The sequence below is a fragment of the Syngnathus leptorhynchus genome, chromosome 10 (assembly GCF_054491065.1).
Source record: "Syngnathus leptorhynchus isolate UIUO chromosome 10, UIUO_Slep, whole genome shotgun sequence".
NCBI classification, from domain to species: Eukaryota; Metazoa; Chordata; class Actinopteri; order Syngnathiformes; family Syngnathidae; genus Syngnathus; species Syngnathus leptorhynchus.
In genome coordinates, this window is record NC_141204.1 from 9,530,980 (window position 1) to 9,551,672 (window position 20,693).

The 20,693-nt window shown below is 39.7% G+C and overlaps 1 protein-coding gene across 6 annotated transcripts in view; it reads right to left on the reverse strand.

Moving 5' to 3' along the window:
• Positions 1–20,236, reverse strand: part of sipa1l2a (signal-induced proliferation-associated 1like 2, genome duplicate a) — a 61,241-nt gene extending 41,005 nt beyond the window's left edge. For 4 of the 6 annotated variants that reach the window (XM_085921754.1, XM_085921752.1, XM_085921753.1 and 1 more), the window contains exon 1: positions 20,113–20,236. The gene's annotated coding sequence lies outside the window, so the exon portion shown is untranslated. Of the gene's footprint in view, positions 1–4,629; positions 4,882–20,112 lie in introns of those variants that run through there. The other 2 variants (XM_085921750.1, XM_085921751.1) reach the window with 2 other exon arrangements.
• Positions 20,237–20,693: the final 457 nt, after the last annotated feature.

Here is a 20,693-nt window from a genome sequence, read left to right on the forward strand (position 1 = left end):
CCCCTCTTTTGTCGAGTAAATAGAGTGACACGTGGCTCTGTGCATTCAACTATCATTCGCAATGTGCATTTTAAAAATGCCACAGGCCCTGCTCTGTAGCCACGCTAGCTACCCAATTCAAATTGCATTAAGGTACTTGCTGAACAGACTGAGAAATCATTGTCAAACCCAAGCTCTTCTTTGTGTTGTCCTGTCCCTGAGTTGAGGGATGACACATGTAAGTTATAATGTACTTTTAAAGTTTTTCACATTGCGAGTTTCCTATGTGCAGAATGCGTAGGGAAAATTTATAGATATAAAAAAAACAAAAAAAAGTACCAATATTGGTGTCAAAATGTGACAATTACTGAAAAAGCTCCCCAAGTTACTGTCACGGAATATTTGTATTTTGTACATTTTCATCAGAGCTGAGCAGGTACCATGCAGTGGAAAAGGGACATGCCAACTGGTACCATACGGAACAAATTTTAATAGATCAATATGGTTCTAAAGCCATCAACTGCCACAATCATAACTCAAGACCTCTGCGTGTAACAAAAGACTTCAATCCAGAACATATATATGAATTAATGTGTGTGTTTTGTTTTTTCTTTGAAATGCCACCCTTAATATAGGCTATTTAATAAGGAACGGCAAGAGGCCAGATTGTGCTCCAAAATAATCTACTAACTAAGCATTCTGACATGACATCATTTCTTTTGTAATTTGGCCATGGCTCACCCACAAATGAGATCATGCCATTACTAGAGATGGGGAGACAAAAGACGTATACTCCTGGAATGTGTGTGTGCAGAATTGGTTGGACTAAACAGAGGAAGCCAGCAGACGGCAGGCAGAGACATTTTGTTTACGTCGCAGCACACACTGACCTTGGCTGCTGCCAAAGAACAATAAGCAGAAGAGATAAAAAAAAAAAAAAGTCAAAGCATACACTGACTGTCTCCTAATTCCCCCAGTGCCTGCTTTCACTATGCACAGTGGGAAATACCCACATTGGCACATGCCCATTCCCAGGTGCACATGCTTTTGGGAGAACACATCAAACAAACGTAAGAGTCTTTCCCCTTGCATAAGCTTTAAAAAAAAAAAAAAAAACTTTGCACGCTCTGCCTGCATAAAATTCATGGTTTACTTCGGAATCTAGAGGATTAGACAGGAATTTGGAAATTGACGGATACCGGAATTGAGCATAAATACTGCCAAAACCCTCGGAAAACTTACTGCAGATGCAACGACTGTGACAGTTGAATACAAGATGCGTTGATGTTAGCAACTTACTCCTGTTGACTGTTAATGCAATGCCAAGATCACTGAAGAAACCAGCAGAGATCTCGCCACACCCCCTCGGTCAACAGTTGTGCTCTCAAGCGTAAAACGTAACAAAAGCCAGCCATTTGTTTTTTTCTTCAGCTTTGCCGTCTGGCCTAGTGTTTATTTCAAATAGACCCTATAATGGCGGTAGATGACAGGAACAAGTGTGTGCTTCCTCTGAGTGCTTTTTAGCCAGCAGTAGCTTGAAATCTGGAATGTGCTGGGTTCAGATGAGTCTGAAGCACATGGGTCACCCGTGATTGGACTCCATTTCATTTGGTTCAAGGAACAGTAAGTATTTATAAAGAGCTGAGACTACATTCTCACTGCTCTTTATTCATATAGGACATTTTACAACAACTGCAGGAGGAACAAAGCGCTTCACATATAGCAATGAGACAACCTCAAAGACAATGGAAACAGTTTATTTGATTATATTTGTTTCCTTTTTTAAATGATCAAAAGCCTACAAAATATCTTGGGAAATTTGTTGGCAATTGTACCTGAAGAAGTTGAATCTGTGGCGAGAAAGCGCAATGTGTACGTTCATGGACACCTGACAAAGAATGTCACATGAGGAACACTCGAGAATTTGTTGATTTTCACCTAAACGTATGTGTGCGCATTCCATTTTATGCACTAAAAGCCTACGGAGCAACAGATTCATCGCAATATATGCTCACATGACAACAAATACCCACCGGAGACAATTTGGTGGGCAGTGTCACAAGAGCATAGGGGAAAATCTCAAGATTTTTGCAGGATTGTAATGTTTTCTCTTATGAGACAACCAGCTTTCCCAACATTGTTTCTGTACCTGTCATAGATAGAGGACTCGTACAACCAGTTATCATGTAAACAAAACACCAATTTCGGTTCACAGTGGAAGTCCCGCCCATAATTCATGCTCATAGGGTGAACTACTAAGACGGACAGATAAAGCACACGAGTGTATTTAAAAGACAAGTGCTCGTGGTTTGTCTTCCATATTAGCACAAGAGTGGATGTGAGCAATGGGGAGTGTCAAGCCCCCTCCTGGACTGATTGAAAAAGATAGTCTCCTATCCACTTGGCCGGCCAGCTGGCTAACTGCCCAGCGCCTGCCAGGCAGCACATTGCCATTGTTCTATAGTTGTTTCAGTGGGAGCTGGGAATGAAAATAAACAGGACAACAGATTTTGCCTGTTTATTCACAAGAGAACAAAGCATACTGCTGTCACATCAAGGAACGTTAACGCTTTAGACTGGCTGATGAAGTCGATAATTCCAAAAATAAGCACGTAAACTGTTTTAACTATGGTGAAGTTGGAGTAATTGTGACAAGTTACACCTTGTTGAATGTACCTGTATGTGACAGGTAGCTTTAGTTTCACACCTAATGCACACATGCATAGTTTTGGATTCACTCCCTGTGTATTCAATTCTTGCAGGATTCACTTCCTGTATGTTCACAACAGAAGGTGACCGTGTTCACTTGTGGCTGCTCTAGCAGAGCCCCCTCCCGAAAACAGAAAGCTCTGTGGCCCCACTCCAAAAGGGACCATCTGTCTCATAAAGAGGTGGTGGTGAAGGGGAGGGGGGCACAACAGTCTTCACTTGAATGGGGAGATTGAGAGGGGACATGCAAGTTTTGATGTGGCCTGGTGTGGTGGGTCTCCAGAATAAAACTACTATCTTTTTTCGATCTGCAGACTTCTCCCCTTCTGCGGATCCCTAGCCGCCTGCTGCCCACCCAGCTACTTCCATAATGACAGCCTGTCAGCAATGCACTACTTGGGAAGGAGAGAGAGAGAAACAAGATAGAAAAACAAAAAAAATGAGGACACAAATGGTGGGAACGGCAATCTCATTTTGCAAATAGGGCAAACTGTCAACAGATCTGTGGGAAGTTTAATTATTTCTTTAAACACAACACATGTTCATGTTCTATATTTTTTTTTGTTGGTTTGAATACTGCAAATAAATCAGATTTGTTTCATGTGCCACTCTTGAGCTGCAAAAAGTGGTTGCACTTGCAAGCCAAGTGATGCACAACTGATGCAGCAAATTACCCAGAACTAAACTGCACTGCTCTGGCTGACCTGTACTGCACTACCAAAGGGCAACATTGACCACTGGAGGGGTATGAAAAGACAGCATTGTGTGAGCCATCAGATGAACGTTAGGTACATTAGGATTTATGCCTATCATTTGGACCATGGCTGCACACGATAAGTGATTAATCGAATTTTGTGATTTGAGTGCAAGTAATTATGTGGTTCTCTTCACTGTCAAATAGAGGGCAGTCTGAAAAAAAGAACATGATGTCGGCTTTGGAAATTTCAACTAATACTGCACAGAACTATGCAAGTATCTTTGGGCTCCACGAAGCAATTGTATTAGCATGGGGAGTTCAGAATGTAAAGTGATTTAACAATCTATTTAGAAAAAACATTCAAAATTGATTGATTATTTTCATAATCACGCAAGGTAATTTCAGTCAAGGGCCCAAGCCCAGTGCGCATAAAATTTTTACTGCCATTTGATGATGTATCGATTCTAGTTTATTGTATTACAAAAAAATATATAAATAAATAAAAATAAATAAATAAATAAATAAACAAACAAACAAACAAATACACCATTAAAACTAAGAAGTTCTCAAGACTTTCCAAAGAATGAGAAGTGTCTCTTCTGCAGATTTAGTTCCACGACGCTATGTGCAACCCAACAAAAACAAATTCATACACCTCATCATCAGGAAGTACACGCAAGCTAAAATTATATCAAAACATTTCAGTCCTTTAATATGTGCTCACTCACAATGACGGCAAGTAATTTTCTTTTCAAAGTATGTTATTCAGACTGGTGTTGTTGACATCAATCTGGCAGCTTTAAGACTTCAGCCCTCAGGTCACATGCAGAAAGCTCCAACAACTGACAATGGGGTAAGTTTAGTCAAGCAGAAAATGTGAAGGGAAGAGGTGGACACAAGTAAGCACAGATGCGGATGAATCACATTTATTACCCACGTAAGAGCTTCCTATGTTGCCTCTGCCAAAATACACACACTTGTTTGACAACTACTCATTATAAATTTTTTTTACTTTGCGTATAAATGTTTATAACGCTTTTGTTTGTAAATTCTGTACTTTTAATTATGTGATGCGCATTAAATTACCGTGTTTATGAAATACACAATATACTGTAAATAAAGTGCCATGCCTATAAACACATACATGAGAACAGAAATGCAAGTTAATGTTGTCCGGTGTGCATGTGTATTTAGACCTCAACATTTAAGACCATTGAATACCAATAGTTGACATGTTTACTTACTTACAAGAGTCTTTTTTTACTCAAGCCATAAATCCTAAGAGGCGAGGATGTAAATCTCTGTAAGCCACTAAGATAATGAGTCCACTGGGTAGATGCCATCCCTCTGCATTAAATCCATCAGCCACTTGTTGCGTACAAACCACCCAAGAACACACTCCGGCTAGGAATCCACAAAAGACAGGTGGAAAAAAAAAAAACAGTTTGCAGCTTTTTTCAAAGTAATGTGTGCCAAAAGTTTGATGAAAACTTGGGAATAAAAGGTTAAAGGTAATTAAGGCCAAGTCTGGCAGCCTTCAGGGAGTCGATTTGGCGAACTGCATACAGCTGCTACTTAATGCACACAAGTTTCTACCTCCCCCTGTGACAAAGACACCAACAGCTGAATGACACTTTAGCATATGTGAGAGAAAGTAGGTGGCTGCCCTGGGTGGGGGCAGAAATACTGCAGGGGGTTGAAGTAGTTTGGGTATGTGTGCAGGGGGGAGGGGATGGGTGGTCCACTGGTGACATTCAGCGCTCCTCTGCCTGACAGGAAGGACAAGGCAAAACAGACAGGAAAAAAAAAAAAAAATTCTATTTTCTTTCGTAAAGATGCATGGGTGAAGGCAGTGAGCTTCAAAATTCTTTTTGACAGCTGACATTTGAAGTTACGGAAGATGGAGAAAAGCACATAAGTTATTCTTGTGAAGAATAACATTCATACGCACCGCGATATGGGTGCAAACTCACAATCACAATTGAGAATCTCTCATTTGCCACATAATGAGCTTTGTATATTTAGACCAGGCGAAAGCAGTATTAAAAGGTTGAGATGGAAGAAAAGGTTGTGTATCAAGGTTGGTATTTTTTTTATTCCCGTGTCGACCCATTTGTAATATGAGCTTCGATTCATGTACTAAAATCAAAACGGTACCAAGGTGGCCGAAATGGATGCCTTTTATTCTTTTCTGACTGCGCAGGAGTGAAAGAGTTGACTTTTTTCCCGTGGTGTTCTTCAACACAGCTACCAGCACTCACTGGCACACACTGTCGCATAGGTTAAAAATATACTTGTTTTCTTCCTCATATAAACTCCAGGCAAAGTCCAGCTATTATTTGGAGTAGCAAATATTGGCAACCTTCCAGAGGGGCCCTTTATTTTGATTCTTTATATAAACAATCCATGCTCAGCATGCTTTTCATTTGTCACTAGTTGCACACAAATCCTGCAAATTATCTATCCAAACGTATATTACGTCGTACTCGTGGGTTTTATAATTCAACATTTGCAAGTAATGCATCTTTCCCAAACACAGTGTCAGTGTGAAGGTTTACAGATGAGAAGCACAAACAACTGTGCTATGATGCTCCTTTGTTGTTCTCACGCAGGCCTACACACCTACTTTTAACAAGCACGGTTTCCGTTCTCACCGCCATGTGCATACCAAACTCACTTGCCAGCTACTACATTTGATGAGATAAAAGTATATTGAAGGCTCATTATATTGGGGTTGTATGAAAAGAAAGTGGAATTCCCATACTATTAAAATGTATAGTTGTGAAGCAGGTTGTTTGGGAGTAAGTCAACCTTTTTAAAACAAAAGTACAGGTTTAAAAAGGTTGAAATTAAGTTTTGATTACCGTATTTTCCGGACTATAAGGCGCACCTAAAAACCTCAAATTTTCTCAAAAGCCAACAGTGAGCCTTATAGTCAGGTGCGCCTTATGTATGGACCAAGTTTCGGCCCGCGGGCCAAATGTGGCCTGCGTCTAAATTTAAACTGCCCGAAGCATTGTGTCATAAAATCAATCATAAGTGGCCCGTTGAAGACTATGAATCATGAGTCAAAAAGACTATGGATCATTATTTTGTGATCATAAAGTAATTTGTTGCGTCGGAAGTTGAAATAAAAAAGATAAAACAAAGAATGATTTGATTTGGATTAAAAATCTGACATAATGCAACCTGGCCTGTTTACTGCAGTCACAAACACCAATATCACCCTTCTTATTTATACAACAATAACAACAATAAACAAACTTAATCCATCCAATAAAAAATTCATTCAACTTACATAAAATTGTTAATTTGTTATTATTTTAATCTTTAACTTTAACTTTTAACGTTTACTGATCTATCCGACTGTTTTGTTTAGTACTTATTAAAGTAAGCTTTACATGTTTATTTTGTGTTGTGTAATATTAACATTATTGATATATAGTTATTGTTTTCACTATTTCAAGTTATTATATTGTGATTGCATTAATGGTGCGCCTTATAGTCCGGTGCACCTTATATATGGACAAAGTTTTAAAATGGGCCATTTATCGAAGGTCCGCCTGATAGTCCGGTGCGCCTTATAGTCCGGAAAATACGGTATATAGTTCTTGTACGATAAAACATAATTGGGTTTTAGTGTCCTTAATTGGAAAACCGTAAAACAGAGTCATTTCAACTACTTCCTCATATGTGTTTTGCTCAGGTTTTACTGGTTGGAGGTAGGAGCATGATAATAGCAGGAAATGACAGACTTAAATCTGGTTGAATGAATGAATGGCAGCAAGTACGCATCTTTGTGCCACATTCTGCTTTGATCCAGCCTCCGCAGGCATGTTCCCAGCTTTGATTTGAGTGAATGGGAAGGAAGGAGTTTTATTTGAGGAGTGGGAAGCCGCAGGAGGTAACACTTAGATTTTTGTGTCACTGCATCCGCGCAGACTTACAAACTATTCATCAGCCTACACACATACAACGGAGCCATTGGAGGAGCGCAGAAACTCAAGAATACTGCCCGTTTGCGAATTTGACGTGTCATTTACATAGCAAAGGTAGTCATTACAGAGATGGAAACACATACACAACGACCTACATTCACAAACACTGAAAAGAAATCTTAAAAGCCCTGCTGAGATTCAAATAAACAGAGAAATTGGGAGGTTTGCTTAATGCTCAACTGACCCCACATACAAAAATGGCATTTTAAGAAGAGCACATTTAACTGTGATCAGAAAAATGTTGAAAGGAGGCAATTTGTTGCTGTCAACAAACAAGGGCAAGTCCAGGTACTGTGATTCATCTTTTTCAGATTACCATGACCTGAATAACTGAGAATGTACTCCGACATAATTTTACTGTGACATTTAGGTACACTTTAATTAACACACTTATTCCTGTGGGATTCATTTTCACAAACCTTTGTCTAATTTCACAATTCACTTACAACACAGTGCATATATTTCTTGAACGTGCTATTTAAATCTCTTGTCATTGCTTGTCTGTCTGTAGTTTTGAAGAATTGTTGATTCTTTTGGTCAACGCGGGGGCCAAAGAAACACGACGCGGTGATATGGAAGTAATCAAGGCTTGCTATGCAATTAGACTACTTAAACAGGTAGAACTGCATAATGCAGCAAGGAACAAAGACTTGAGTCTGATTGCTTCCACCAGGGTCCATTTAATGATCTACAGAGACCCAAAGACACCTGTATCCGTCTCGACTGAGTATGAGTGACGATAAGCAGGAATGTGATGTATTTGCCGTCTAGTATTTTTAGTCCTGCTGATAACAGCATGCTGTGGAAGGACAAGGTTCTCTTTAGTTATGCAGAGTGGAAGAGGAGCTGTTCAAGGAAATGGCATTTTCTTCCAGCAGAGAGGCTGAACAGCTGGCGAGCAACAGGCAGGACACTGCCACTCCTATCTGCTCCCTCATCCACGTCTCATTGTGTTCGGCAAATTTTGTTGGATAGGGGAGCGAAGCCGCCACCGTTTTCCTCCACTCTGCCAATCGACACAAGAGAGCATGAAAGACAAGGGGGCTGTGGGCATGAGGTGAGGCGGTGGAGAGTAAACAGTGGCTCACATCCCTCGATCTCGTTGCTAGGCAACTTTTTGCCATGAGTGACAGCAAACGTCCTTTATGAACAAAGACAGAAGTAAAAGGAGAGAAAGGAGAGAGTTGTACAGGGATGAACAGTAGCCCAGAGTTGTGTAATGGGACAAATGCACTCACACTTGTATACTTGTATAATGTATCTCATATAGGACAGCATTGTTGGGGGAAAAAAAAAGCCTCAACACATAAAATTGTACGGTGGTGTAGAAGTACAATGCACCATTGTGAGAGGTGTTGCCAAATATGATGCATCTGTAAAATAAGTTACTCAAATCTAAGAAATATCAAAGTTTGTGATCAAGTGTCACACCATTGTAAGCTAACAATACAAAATTAACACTGAGCAGCAGTTTTTAATGCAGCTATTTGGAAGGGTATACACACAAGTTGTGCAAGTGCAAGAAAATCACCTATCAAAATAGGGACCAGAGATACACAATTGTAAATAAATGTCAAATTAGGGAGAACAAAACGCAAAAACACTTGATCTTCATTTTCTTTCACTCAACCACACATGAGGCCGAAAATGGTGCGGTCACTGGTTTGTCCCTGTCAGCTTGACACGACTACAGAAAGATGTCTGTTATTGGTTTGGGCAAATTTGCCACTACCACATTGAGAATTCATCCTTGCCAATAAGCTTGTGTATAAAGCTTCACATTTCAATGCATCTTTTATTGCAAACATATGTTTAATATTGGTAGAAACCCCTTGAGAAGTACTGGATTTCAACACAGCTAACAAACTAAACTGGCATTCATGAACAAACAACACAGTACTTGCTCACATTTGAACGGCACAGATGTTCTACCTCATCCATAAAGAAGATTATCCATTTTTTCCCCCTCTCACAATTGTAAGGGTTCAAATTAACACCCACATAATGATTGCTGCCATAGTGATGGCTTTCATGGGACTTTTGGCAAAGAAGGGAGAGCGGACTGCCAGATTAGGAGTGTTACTCTGCAGATGTGTGTGGAGGTAGTCAGGAAGTAAAAAGAAAATGACACTGGAAACCACATTGTAAACAGCAAAATAGCAGCGGAGGCAAGGTGGCCAATGTTGTTAAATGACAGCAGGGGATGCCAGATGTCTCGAAAAGTGAAGTGTGCCTCAAATAAATAAGAAGCAGATATGAGTTGTTTTCTGCAATTATCCTCCAGAAATGTGACAAAGCTTAACTTGTGCAAAACCAGTTCACAATGATAAGTGCTTTGATTCTTCTTGCAGTGTTCTATGAATAAATTTTAAAAAGTTCATTTAAATGCATCGGGACTACACGAGGGGGCCAAAGTTGTGATGTGTGGATTAAAACAAACGATAGCCCAGCTGTATGCAGACTAAATATACTTTAAAAGTTCTGGCTAGAGCTCACAAATAAGTGACTGAAGGGGGTATAGATAGAAATGGAGCTGAAGGAAGCAATGGGAAATGGCCAGAGTTATTTCCATTCCCTCTGCCCGTTTATGGAAACATTATGGGAACACGGCTCTGTTCCCATGGAGGACCAAGACGCTTTGAGAAGCGAGTTAAAGAGGAAGAAGTAAGTAAAGGAGAGTGTGGGTGAAAAAGGGAGGAGGGGCTGAAATAGTTCTTTTCCAAGTTTTCTCTTGAAAAGACCATGCTCTGTGTGTGTCCTGCATTGTTTAGCCCGCCCTCTGGCAAAGACCACAATAGCCTCCATTTATCTACCCCGAGCATCCAGCCTTATTGAAAAAAAAAAAGGGCCGTGAAAGGCGAGCAAGCATCACATGTGCCAAGGTGACATGGCTTTTCCCTTGTTAACACTTAAGTATAGCATCCAGAGTCCACATAGCAGAGTCCTCGTGGCCGTGAGGGATTACTCTGCTGACATACCGGTGAAAAAGAAGTAGTACATCTGTTCAATATATTTGCATTTCTATTGGTTGAGATCACAATGCACCACTTGACTCGATGGAAAGCGAACATTCTCAGTCAGGCGTGAGAAACCCTCCCCATCAATGAGGCCTTTTTTTTTTTTTTTCCACCCTTTGGTTTCTTTAGCCGGTGTAACAGCACATCGCAAAGAGCAGCTTGCGCAGAACACAATCTGTCAGCCTTGAGACAGACTGGCCCAGTTTGCCCTGATTGGTTCTCATCAATTCCTATTTGCGCTGTGTTCTCAGAAGCAGAAAGGGGGACCAAGTGCCATTTCAGGACATTGCAATGTGTGCTATTCAGCAATCTGCAGCTCTAATTGCAGAGTGTGAGGAATTCTCCACATCTCGAGCAATGAAGCCCAACAGCTGCGGTGGGCATGGCATGCGCTGGGTGTGTTAAAGTGAGGTTTGGCTTCTAAAAGGGTGTCAAAGTCTAATGCCCCACTGGGAGCCACCCACACCTACGCATAAGTACGCAGCTTTCAGGCCATTTCCACGTCCCGCAGCCTTAGGAATCTTTGAATATGCTTTCACACGTCTGACAAAAGTATTACCTTTTGTCATGATGATGAGCCAATAAAGTTTACACACCCCATAAAAGGTTATCTCATCAGAGTGTCACCCTTCCTGTTTGGAAAACCAAGATGTACACAGACGGCACACTATTCACGAGACACCTGTCGAGGAAATACTTCACAGAGAAATGTGTTTGGACTAACTCTTAACTACCTGACTGTTTTTTATATATATATATATATATATATATATATATATATATATATATATATATATATATATATATATATATATATATATAGATAGATAGATATAGATATAGATATAGATATAGATATAGATATATATAAATAATGAAGTGGCCGGATCCATGGGAATGTTCTTAACTTCAAATTCATTGAGAGTAGCATATTGAACACAATTATGTTTCCCCAAAGTGGAAGTCAAAGGAGATGCAACTCACCCCCCCACCCCCCCCATGTCAAGTTGTTCTACAGGCTGCAAACTAACTGAGATTGATTTAAATAGCATTTCTGCTGGTTACAGCCTACTATTGCATTTGATTTATCAACATTGTTATATTAAATGCACAGTGGCTTGGTATTCTCTTTAAACTTGACATTAGCAGCTTGGGAACACAGTATTGACCCTGGAAAAAGTACAAATAAAGTCATCCAATAATTATTGGTACATTTGTTTAGATTGTATCTTGAGGGGCAGCTATCCTCTGAGAAATACATCTAGACAAGCCAACAAACCATACATTGACTATAAAAAGTGCATCGGAGAGGAAGTCATGTGAGGGTGTTCTTTCCCCCTCCCGTTCAACACAATGCACGTCCCCATCCTCCTCTTCCTGAATGCTAAATGCGTAAAGTGTCTCGAGAGATAAGTGCAGATGAATTCATTCCGTCCACAAGGAGCCAAGTGCACTGATGTGACCTGACGTACGTGAGGCCCACCTCAAGTGATTGGGTGACCTTTAAACTTGAGAACTGATCAAGGCCACTGATCTGATGAGGTGGACAAGTGAGGCAATGGGAGGGCAGCCACATAAATTGAGGATAAATAAAAAAAAAAGGGGGGGGGACTCAACAATAGCATCCCCTGCACAACAGTTTTAAATGCATATCTTTTTTCACAACAGTAGAGCACTTTAGTATTATTTCTTCAAGGAGACCCCACTAGTGGACACAAAAGAATTGTTTTTCATGGGCTTGCTTGAATCATTGAATGGACATGACCTCACACAAGTACAGTATTGAAAAAGGTCTATAATTATTTTGCTCGCTTGTTGTTGTTTTTTTTTTCCGATAAAAGCATTCTGAGGAAGCACAAACTCCTTTCTTTGGAGAAAGAAAGTGACATTACAAAAGCATTGGACGCAGTTCAGCTGTCTCTCAAGGTTATCAACAAAACTATAAATTCGGAACAATGCTATTAAAGTTTATGTTTGGTGGAGAGCCATAACCTTTTTTAATAACTAAGTTGAAATTTGAAACTGCCATTGAATTTAAAACTATCAGCACATTATTATGATCACTTGGAGAATGGAATAATATCCAAAACAAGAGATTTATCACATATCCCGCCATGTTGACAAAAAATATTCAGCTAAAACAATAGGTTTACTTTTTGGTTGTAATTTTGTGGTGTTGAGGAATTGCTCTTCATTATTATGAGAGCTGATTCTAATTTTTATCTCCATCAGTCACGAGAGCTAGCATGTCATTTATCGCTGTCAACTGTAGAGTTTTGTGATTAAAAAGCTACACAAATAAATGTGACTTGCCTACTTCATCGTGTTGTTATATTCTATCTAGGAATGTGACAAATACCGCAAATGAAAACTAAACCGCTAACAACCATCAGTAAAGAAATTCCTGAGGCACATCTCAGCAGGATCTCATCTTCTGAATCTTTGAAATAGTTTTCAAACAATTGCTCGAGATTTTTTTTTTTTCTTCAAACATGGTCACAAGCATGTTTTTAATTTTACACTGACAACAAAACACACAGGATACAAATCCACAATTTTGCTGCCTCTCAGTCTGAAATGCCTTTCAATGTCAATTAACCATAATGACAGGAAATAATTAACAAAGACTCAAGCTTCTATTTCCACCCTCCCTTAATACAAAGTCAAATGTTACCAGCATGTTGGAAAAATGATCATCCATCATGTGCGATCTACTGGGAATGAGATTGTTTACATCCGCCTGACGAACCTTACTGCAATGACATCGTTTATTTCAATAAGTTATCATCAATGAGCGCTCGAGAAATCCCATCTACTCCACATTTTCAGTGCGAAAATGTTTTGAAGGTAATTTAGGAGTTTGTGTGAATTGTCTGTGACTATTTTCTCTCAGTGTCAGTACATTAAAAAAAAAAAAAAATCTATCATGTCACTTTGTCCTCTGATGTTTGAACTTTTTTTGTGTGGTTATACAGCTGCTCCGGTGGTCCTAGTCAAACCACCTGGTTGAGCATGCATTTGTGAACTGTATGTGGCCCTTCAGCCTTGTTTACATTGTCGAGAGGTTCCACAGGCAACCAGTAACAAAGCCTGGGCACGCAACACACTGAATGTAATGAGCAGTAAGAATTCAGTCCCTCTTTGATACACTACAGCCCAACATAGTACCGGTGACAGTTCCCCAGAATAAATCGCTCCTTCTTTTAATCCAAATGGAAGATTTAAAAAGTAGCATTTGGTGTTAAATGTGTTGCCCCCCTGGTTCTGGATCCAACAGGGTTCCCACCCACTGTGGCTGACATATCCACAGCAGGTTTCAATACACTTGAGTAGAGGGGAGGAAGGCAGCAGTTTGTCTTGACCACACTGACAGAAGTGGGAGTATGGTGGGTGGGGGGGGGACAATCAGGCCACTGTCACTCCATATTATCTTCCATTCGCAATCTTCAAGTGACAGCTAGTCAAACCCGTGTGATAAAAAAAAGGATTAAAAAAAGAAACAAGTGACATGGCATATACTGCTCAACTTTCACTTTGTCTAACGTGCATCGTGGACTTCTTTGACAACAACATAATGCATTTTGAGGCCAAAGGCATTAGTTATCATTCAAGTAAAGTTATTTTTGTGTTTCAAGATACAGTATTTTAGTAATGGTGGTTTAATGACGTGTGTATGGTCAAAGCTCAACCAGAAAACAGTAAGGTACAGATAAAAAAATAAATAAAAAAATTTAATAATAATGATAATAAAAACGATAATACAATAATGATAAAAATAAAACCAAAATAAAGCTTCAAACAATGAAATGAGAGAGGAAAAAAATGAGGCAATTAATAAATTTTAGTTGATATTTAAATTTAGAATACTCAGATCAATGACTATTACATCTGTGTCGCAATCAACATGCAAACGACCATAGTGTTGTTCTAGTCCCCCCCAAAAACATGCATTTATTTATTAAACAAAATTCATTCCCGTCTGATTTATGTCAGTGAAAACATACAGGAATAACATCCTCCTACCCAAGAGTTCCGTCAGTGCTTTTACAAACAACAGCCTACAGGCCATAAGCAGACGATAATATGTCACATGTCAGACAGCTGGCAACATAAAAGAAACCCACCGAAAAAAAACAGAGAGTTTCTCACGATTGATAAAGGACTGTTTGGGGAGAAAGTTCCTTCCTGTGAGAGACAGAGGAAAAAAAACAGATACCCACAAGATTTTCACTTTCCCGACAATGCTCAACACAAAGCAGCTGAGTAACACAAAGCAAATTTACAAATCGGTACAGAATGACACTTGATAAAGGTGACACCCATCTAATGTGTCACCTAGGGTCAGGGATTTAATTTCTATGCAAAACATACTTTGCTTCCTCGACTCACTTTGACATTGACATAGTGGTTGTGAAGGTGTCTATGCCAGCAATATCCAAATAGATGTGCATGCACAGTGGCTGACCACTTCATGGCACATTAGTCAAGGCTCTGCTCTATTGGACTTGCTAATTACAATCAGCCACTATCAAAAACAAGCATTTTTTACGCTTTACAAGTCATCAATGGGCTATTTACCTCACTTTCATTTGAAACTAAAGGCTCCAATTGATGTTGAGGAATCCAAAGTGTATAGAAGGTAAAATACTTAAATACAGTGAAATAGAATAAATCACAATAATGTTTTCTTTGCATGTATATGAAAACGATAACCAATAAATAAATATAGAAATACCTATTTTGCCTACCTTTTTGTAGGCACGCAAATATTTTGATAGCTTCCATTTGCTTGGTCTCACTTCCGCAATCTCTTGCAATAGAAAACTGAAATGATGTAGCACTATTACATTTTTGAATCAGACCGTCGTGCTTCAGGCCTCACCACTTCTACTTATAACGGTAATATTAACCATCTGAAAATAACCGTTTCATCCATTCTTGTTAGCTGTTGACAGCCGAAAGGGATAAAGGTGTCAACTGACTAAAAACTACGTTGATTGGTGTATTGAATGTTCATAGACACAAGAACATGTTCATATAATTATTATATTTCACTCTATTATCTTGAATACATTGAGCTGAAAGATAACCCAGAGCGTCATTGGATCTCTAGAGACGTACTGGGCCTTTTTTTTTATTTATTTTTTTAACAGTGGGAAGGTTGTATGCACAGCAAATCCCTTCTTATCTTTCAAGAGAGGCAAAGACCCCATTTTTTTTAAAAGTCAATTGAAACACACGAACTCAAGTTAACCCAAAGATTCATGACTGGTACTTGGACTCTGTAGCCTCTAGGTTAATGACTGGCCAATGCTTACTCGCTCCATTGTTGCTGTAGAAAAGACGTAGAGACAAAACATGTTGGGAGGGTCAGCAACTTCAAGCGGCCTTTCCCTCCTCCAACATTCCTGTTATGGACATTAATGAGCCCCAAAGGGACATGGAGGTGCAGGTAATTCATCTTGGCAGGACACGTTTTCTTACATGTTTGCAAATCCATAATGTACAAGTGTGGCAGCTTTTTTTTTGTGTGCCACTGTGAAACAACAAAGAATGCTCTAAAACTCCGACCAAGGACATTTTTGGCCATTGACCCGGTAGATGTAATTTGGTGCTTTTGTTCATTTAGCATGACTGAGGAATTAATAGCGATTACGGGTTAGTACGGCACGAGAGAGGCCCTCAGATGACCTCATTTTCACCTTTGTTCATGACAAGTAAAAAAAAAAAAAACCGGTTGGCAGCATTATACATCACGGTGCCATCTGTTGCATGATTGAGTTTGAACTCGAAAATGATGTGGGATTTTAAAAACGCTATGAAAGAAATGATTAAAGCCGATTGATGTGGCAAGATGCTAAAAAAAAAAAAGTTGCAACTGAATATGTTGGTGCTTACTGTATTTCCTAAAACGGTGGCCTCTGCTCAAATGGACTATGTGTTAATCCCTGGGTGGCTCACCCATTTGAACAAATAAACGCCTCTCCTCAAGGCATCGTTTTTCTTCACAGCAAATAAAAAAACAATTCCTGCCACCAGTCACCTGAACGTACAATTACAACTGCCGAGATCTGTTGCGTTGTATCGACAGGTGCGAATATTATTTTATGTGTGGAAACTAAAGTAGGGGACAATTAGTTCCGGCCACAACTGTGCTTCAATATCGATAGTAAGCTTGAATAAAAACGCACACAAATAGAAGTTGTTAATGTTTAGCAGTTGTACATTCCATTCTCATTTTAACACGTAGGAATCAATTCTCTGCTGACCAAACAATGAATAGCAACATATTTAGTTCCACTTCAACTCAAGCATATACACATCCGCTTAGATGGACATCTTATTTCAAATAGTCCCCGAGTACTCTCCGCATTTGAGTATTATATCACCGTGTGAAGAAATACAGTTTTCATTGTCAGCAGAGTCGACTCCAACATGGATGTGAAGCACTGAGTGTAAAGATGAGAGGCCACATTTTCTATTTCCTCTGCAGTCATGCCATGCAAGAGCAGGCAGGGATGGCAGCAAGCTCAAACCTTTCACTTCTCCTTTGACGCCAGATTCCGACTTCTCCTTTGTTCCTCTGCATTTCTGCAATACATCCCCAGAGGTTGACAGGGTCCTGACCAGAGATGGCATGATAACCATTTGACATTTGTCGTTATACCATCTGCTACACCGAGCAAAGCTTCCCTTCTGGCCATCACACGCCTTGTGCCTGGCACACAAATAAGCTTCCGGATGAGTGGCGCAGAAGCTACAGATATACTACAATTAAAAGACAGTGGCCAGATAAAGAGGCTTAAGATATTCCCCAAGTAGCCACTTTTATTTAAAAAAAACCCCACTACATTAGCAAGCTTTTAGACAATCTTTATCTTGGACTATATCTCCAGTATGCTTACATTTTGTAGACCCTGGAGTTGAGTTTTGTACTTGGTGAACAGAGAACACCTCAACAGTAGTCAGAATGCAGACTAGTAGTTTTTGTTTGCTTTTTTTTCCTGCAGCAGAACACAAGTGGTAGTCCTCTGGTTCCAAAACGTCCCTGCAGATGAGCTACAGCCACCCTTAAGTATACTCTTTGAGTTTTAACCATATCAGTAGAGTCAGATTAACCACCGCTTACTGTACACAAATAAACTAGCAAGCACAATATGACACATACAATATATCCTCAAGCAATGCATACTGTAAGATGACATCAAATCAAATTTATTTGCATCATATAAAGTGGTCATAATGCACAAGCTATGTGATTAATACCATTACACTGATTGACATCTACTCAGCTACATGACAATATCTGACATTTGTGAGGTTGTCTTGTGATACTCTGGGGTTGTCAACCTTCACCTCAAAGTCCAACCCTCTTTTTTTGCCCACTTAAATATTAAATTAACAAGTTGTTAATATCAACCAGAATTATCCTCATGTGATTATTTGATGAGGAGTGCACACCACCTCTCAGCAAATCAGCTTGGGATAGGCTCCATGGAGGTCACCTGTGACTCAAATAGGGACGAGAAGTGTTTGACTATTGGTGGGTGGAAAAATGATTATCATTATTAGAATTGACTAAATAGGAACACCGGCATCTAGTAGTTTTTCAGAGTATAACCAACAGCAAACACATTGTCTCAAAAGCTGACTATAGGTGGAAAAAAAAAAAGGATGACCCAACCCAACCCAATGACAACATCTGCTATCTCCGACAGTGATAACCAGGCTTTAAATCTTCCATAAATCCAGACTGCAATCAAAACAAAAGCGGACAAAAAAACGAGGAGGGCGTCAGGTTCTCACTACAGGAGCAGGCAACATGTGATCCCCAGCTGCTGGTTGGTTGGTTTTAAATCAACAAGATTTAGTTGGGGAGGCCCCTACTGTGACTTTCTGCCAGCCAGCCGGTCTGTTGGTCATGACCAGACTAAGTCTCCTGATCCTCATCACATGGAGAATGTGTGTGAGGGGGCAGCAATGTGCCACCTCGGCGAAGTTTTATTTGCCCTTAAAAACATGATGAGTCAGCACAGCAGAAGGAAATAACATAATGAAGAGGGTACAGGTTAGGTACTGCCAAAAGCTTGGTTCGACAATTAAATATACCTGTCAGGTAATTTCCCATAACAGAACCCTCCCTAAACAGCTCGGCGTTATGGTAACATCTTCATAGGGAAGTAGTGTGTCTCAAACAACACACAACTAAACAGTGTAACACTAGATGGGCGTTTCCAATGCCCCAAGGCCACAAGCCATCCTCAACAACACTGCAATGATAACTTGAAATGTCCCGGAGGCATGTCACAGGAAGCCGGCGTCTCTCTGACAAACCTGACAGGTGTCTTATTGTTCAACTGAGCACACATTGTGCACATAACTTGATTTTTGAAAGGCATATCTATCGGCTTCAATTATCCATTGTGTGTTTATTCATGCAGAAGGTGTTTTTAGAAAGAAATGAGAACACAGTTCCGCTTCAATGGCCCTTTCTTCATGTTATTGCTGACTCTACAAAGGCATCTCAATGGAGGTGCGTGTGGGCTTGAGGCAGTTATTTATTCACTGTGACCCTATCTTCCTTAAAAAAAAAAAACTCTGAAAGTATACAAAACACAGACATTCCAAGAAGATAATTTTTAAGAACAATTCCACATGAGCACACACATGCACCTCAACTTATTTGGAAGGTCATGTGTTGGAGCAACCAAATTCATTTTTTATCAGACATCAAACTATCAAAATAATTGTGCTTTAATGAAGATACTAAGTTAGGAACAGGAAAAAAAAAATGTTTATTTGCCTAAAAAGCTAAAATGGGGACTATGAAACCAGAGGGAGATAAATGAGAGCACATTAAATTATGCAATGATAATTTGCATTTGAACTCTGATGTACCGTTTGAAGCTCTTTATGAGGAATTGAGATCTTCTTGTGGGGCTTTTATTTCTTAGAGGAAGAGATCAGTGAGTATACTTGATTTAAGATTAACATGACTTGACTTGTTTAGTCTCTCATGGGACATAGGTCACAGAGGCAGCAATGAAACATGCATATTGTGATCTACTAACTGACAGATTACAATCATGCGCGACTCAACTTGATAAGGAGGAAACTAGTTCCTTGACAGCTTATACTGACTACATACTATAGTCAAAATAAAGGAAAGGAATCACATTCCAGTCCAATTAAACGTCTATGAAAAAATAAAAAAAGGAAATTTTACAGTCAAATGTTCTTGAAGAGGGAATTTAAAGGCTGAATTACAAGTGGACAACGAAATCTCTGTCGCCCTCTATTGCTAAAGCGACGACTAACTCCACGAAACAAACCCCATTCACAAAAATTTCAAGGCAAATCTACCCCTTTTCCCCAAAATTAGTAAATACATACTTAAACACCGAAAACTTAATTTGACTCGAGTTTATTTGGAAGAATAACTACATTTAATGAATGGACATTGAGGAAATAAGTTAAAACAACAAAACATGATATTTTATTTATAGGCAGGAATTTGTGATCAATCGTCCCATTTGTTTGGAAATGAAAACGCCCAAAAAAAATCATTTTAGCTTCAATTCTTGCATTTAAATTTGGAGTTTCTATCCCGTTTCGCTCTCGCAAGCACTACACTTTTAATCTACACAACCACGTAGTCCTCTGATATGCACAGAATGTTGTTCAATTAAAAGGGAGAAAATCCTTGTCTTACCTTACATTGAGAGCGTCACCAGTTCGCCAACAAAGTATCCTTATCGGCCTTGCGCCAGATGCACAGTCGCGCTCGTACCTTTCTCTTTCAGCCTGAGCTTCCAGACTGAAGCGAGCGAGCGCAGACATCCAGCACCAGCAGCACCTCGCTTGGCGATGACAGCACGCCGGGAGAAAGTCCCCGCCCACCGGGACTCCTGCTGCCCTGTGTGAGAAATTGTTTATTTACAAGGTCCTCGTTTTGTGCGTGCGCGCTTGCGTGTATTTTGCGTGTTTCTAACCCAGACTAATGTGTACTGCCTCAAATATTAATAACCACCCCGTAGTGTGTACTTGTGACCTGACCTCATTACCAATCACCTTTAGTCTATTTTAGTCAGCCCAAACTCCCTGACTGCCAACAAAAGGTACTAAAAAATGGGGGAAAACCTGTGAACCAGATAGCACATGCGCTTTTAATCATTTTAAAGTTTGAAACCTATAAATTATCTTCATTATTCCTTCAAATTTATCTTAATATAATAAATTCCGCGTCCAAGCGAGAACTACTGAAATGGACTTCGTTTCCCATGAGCCCCCACT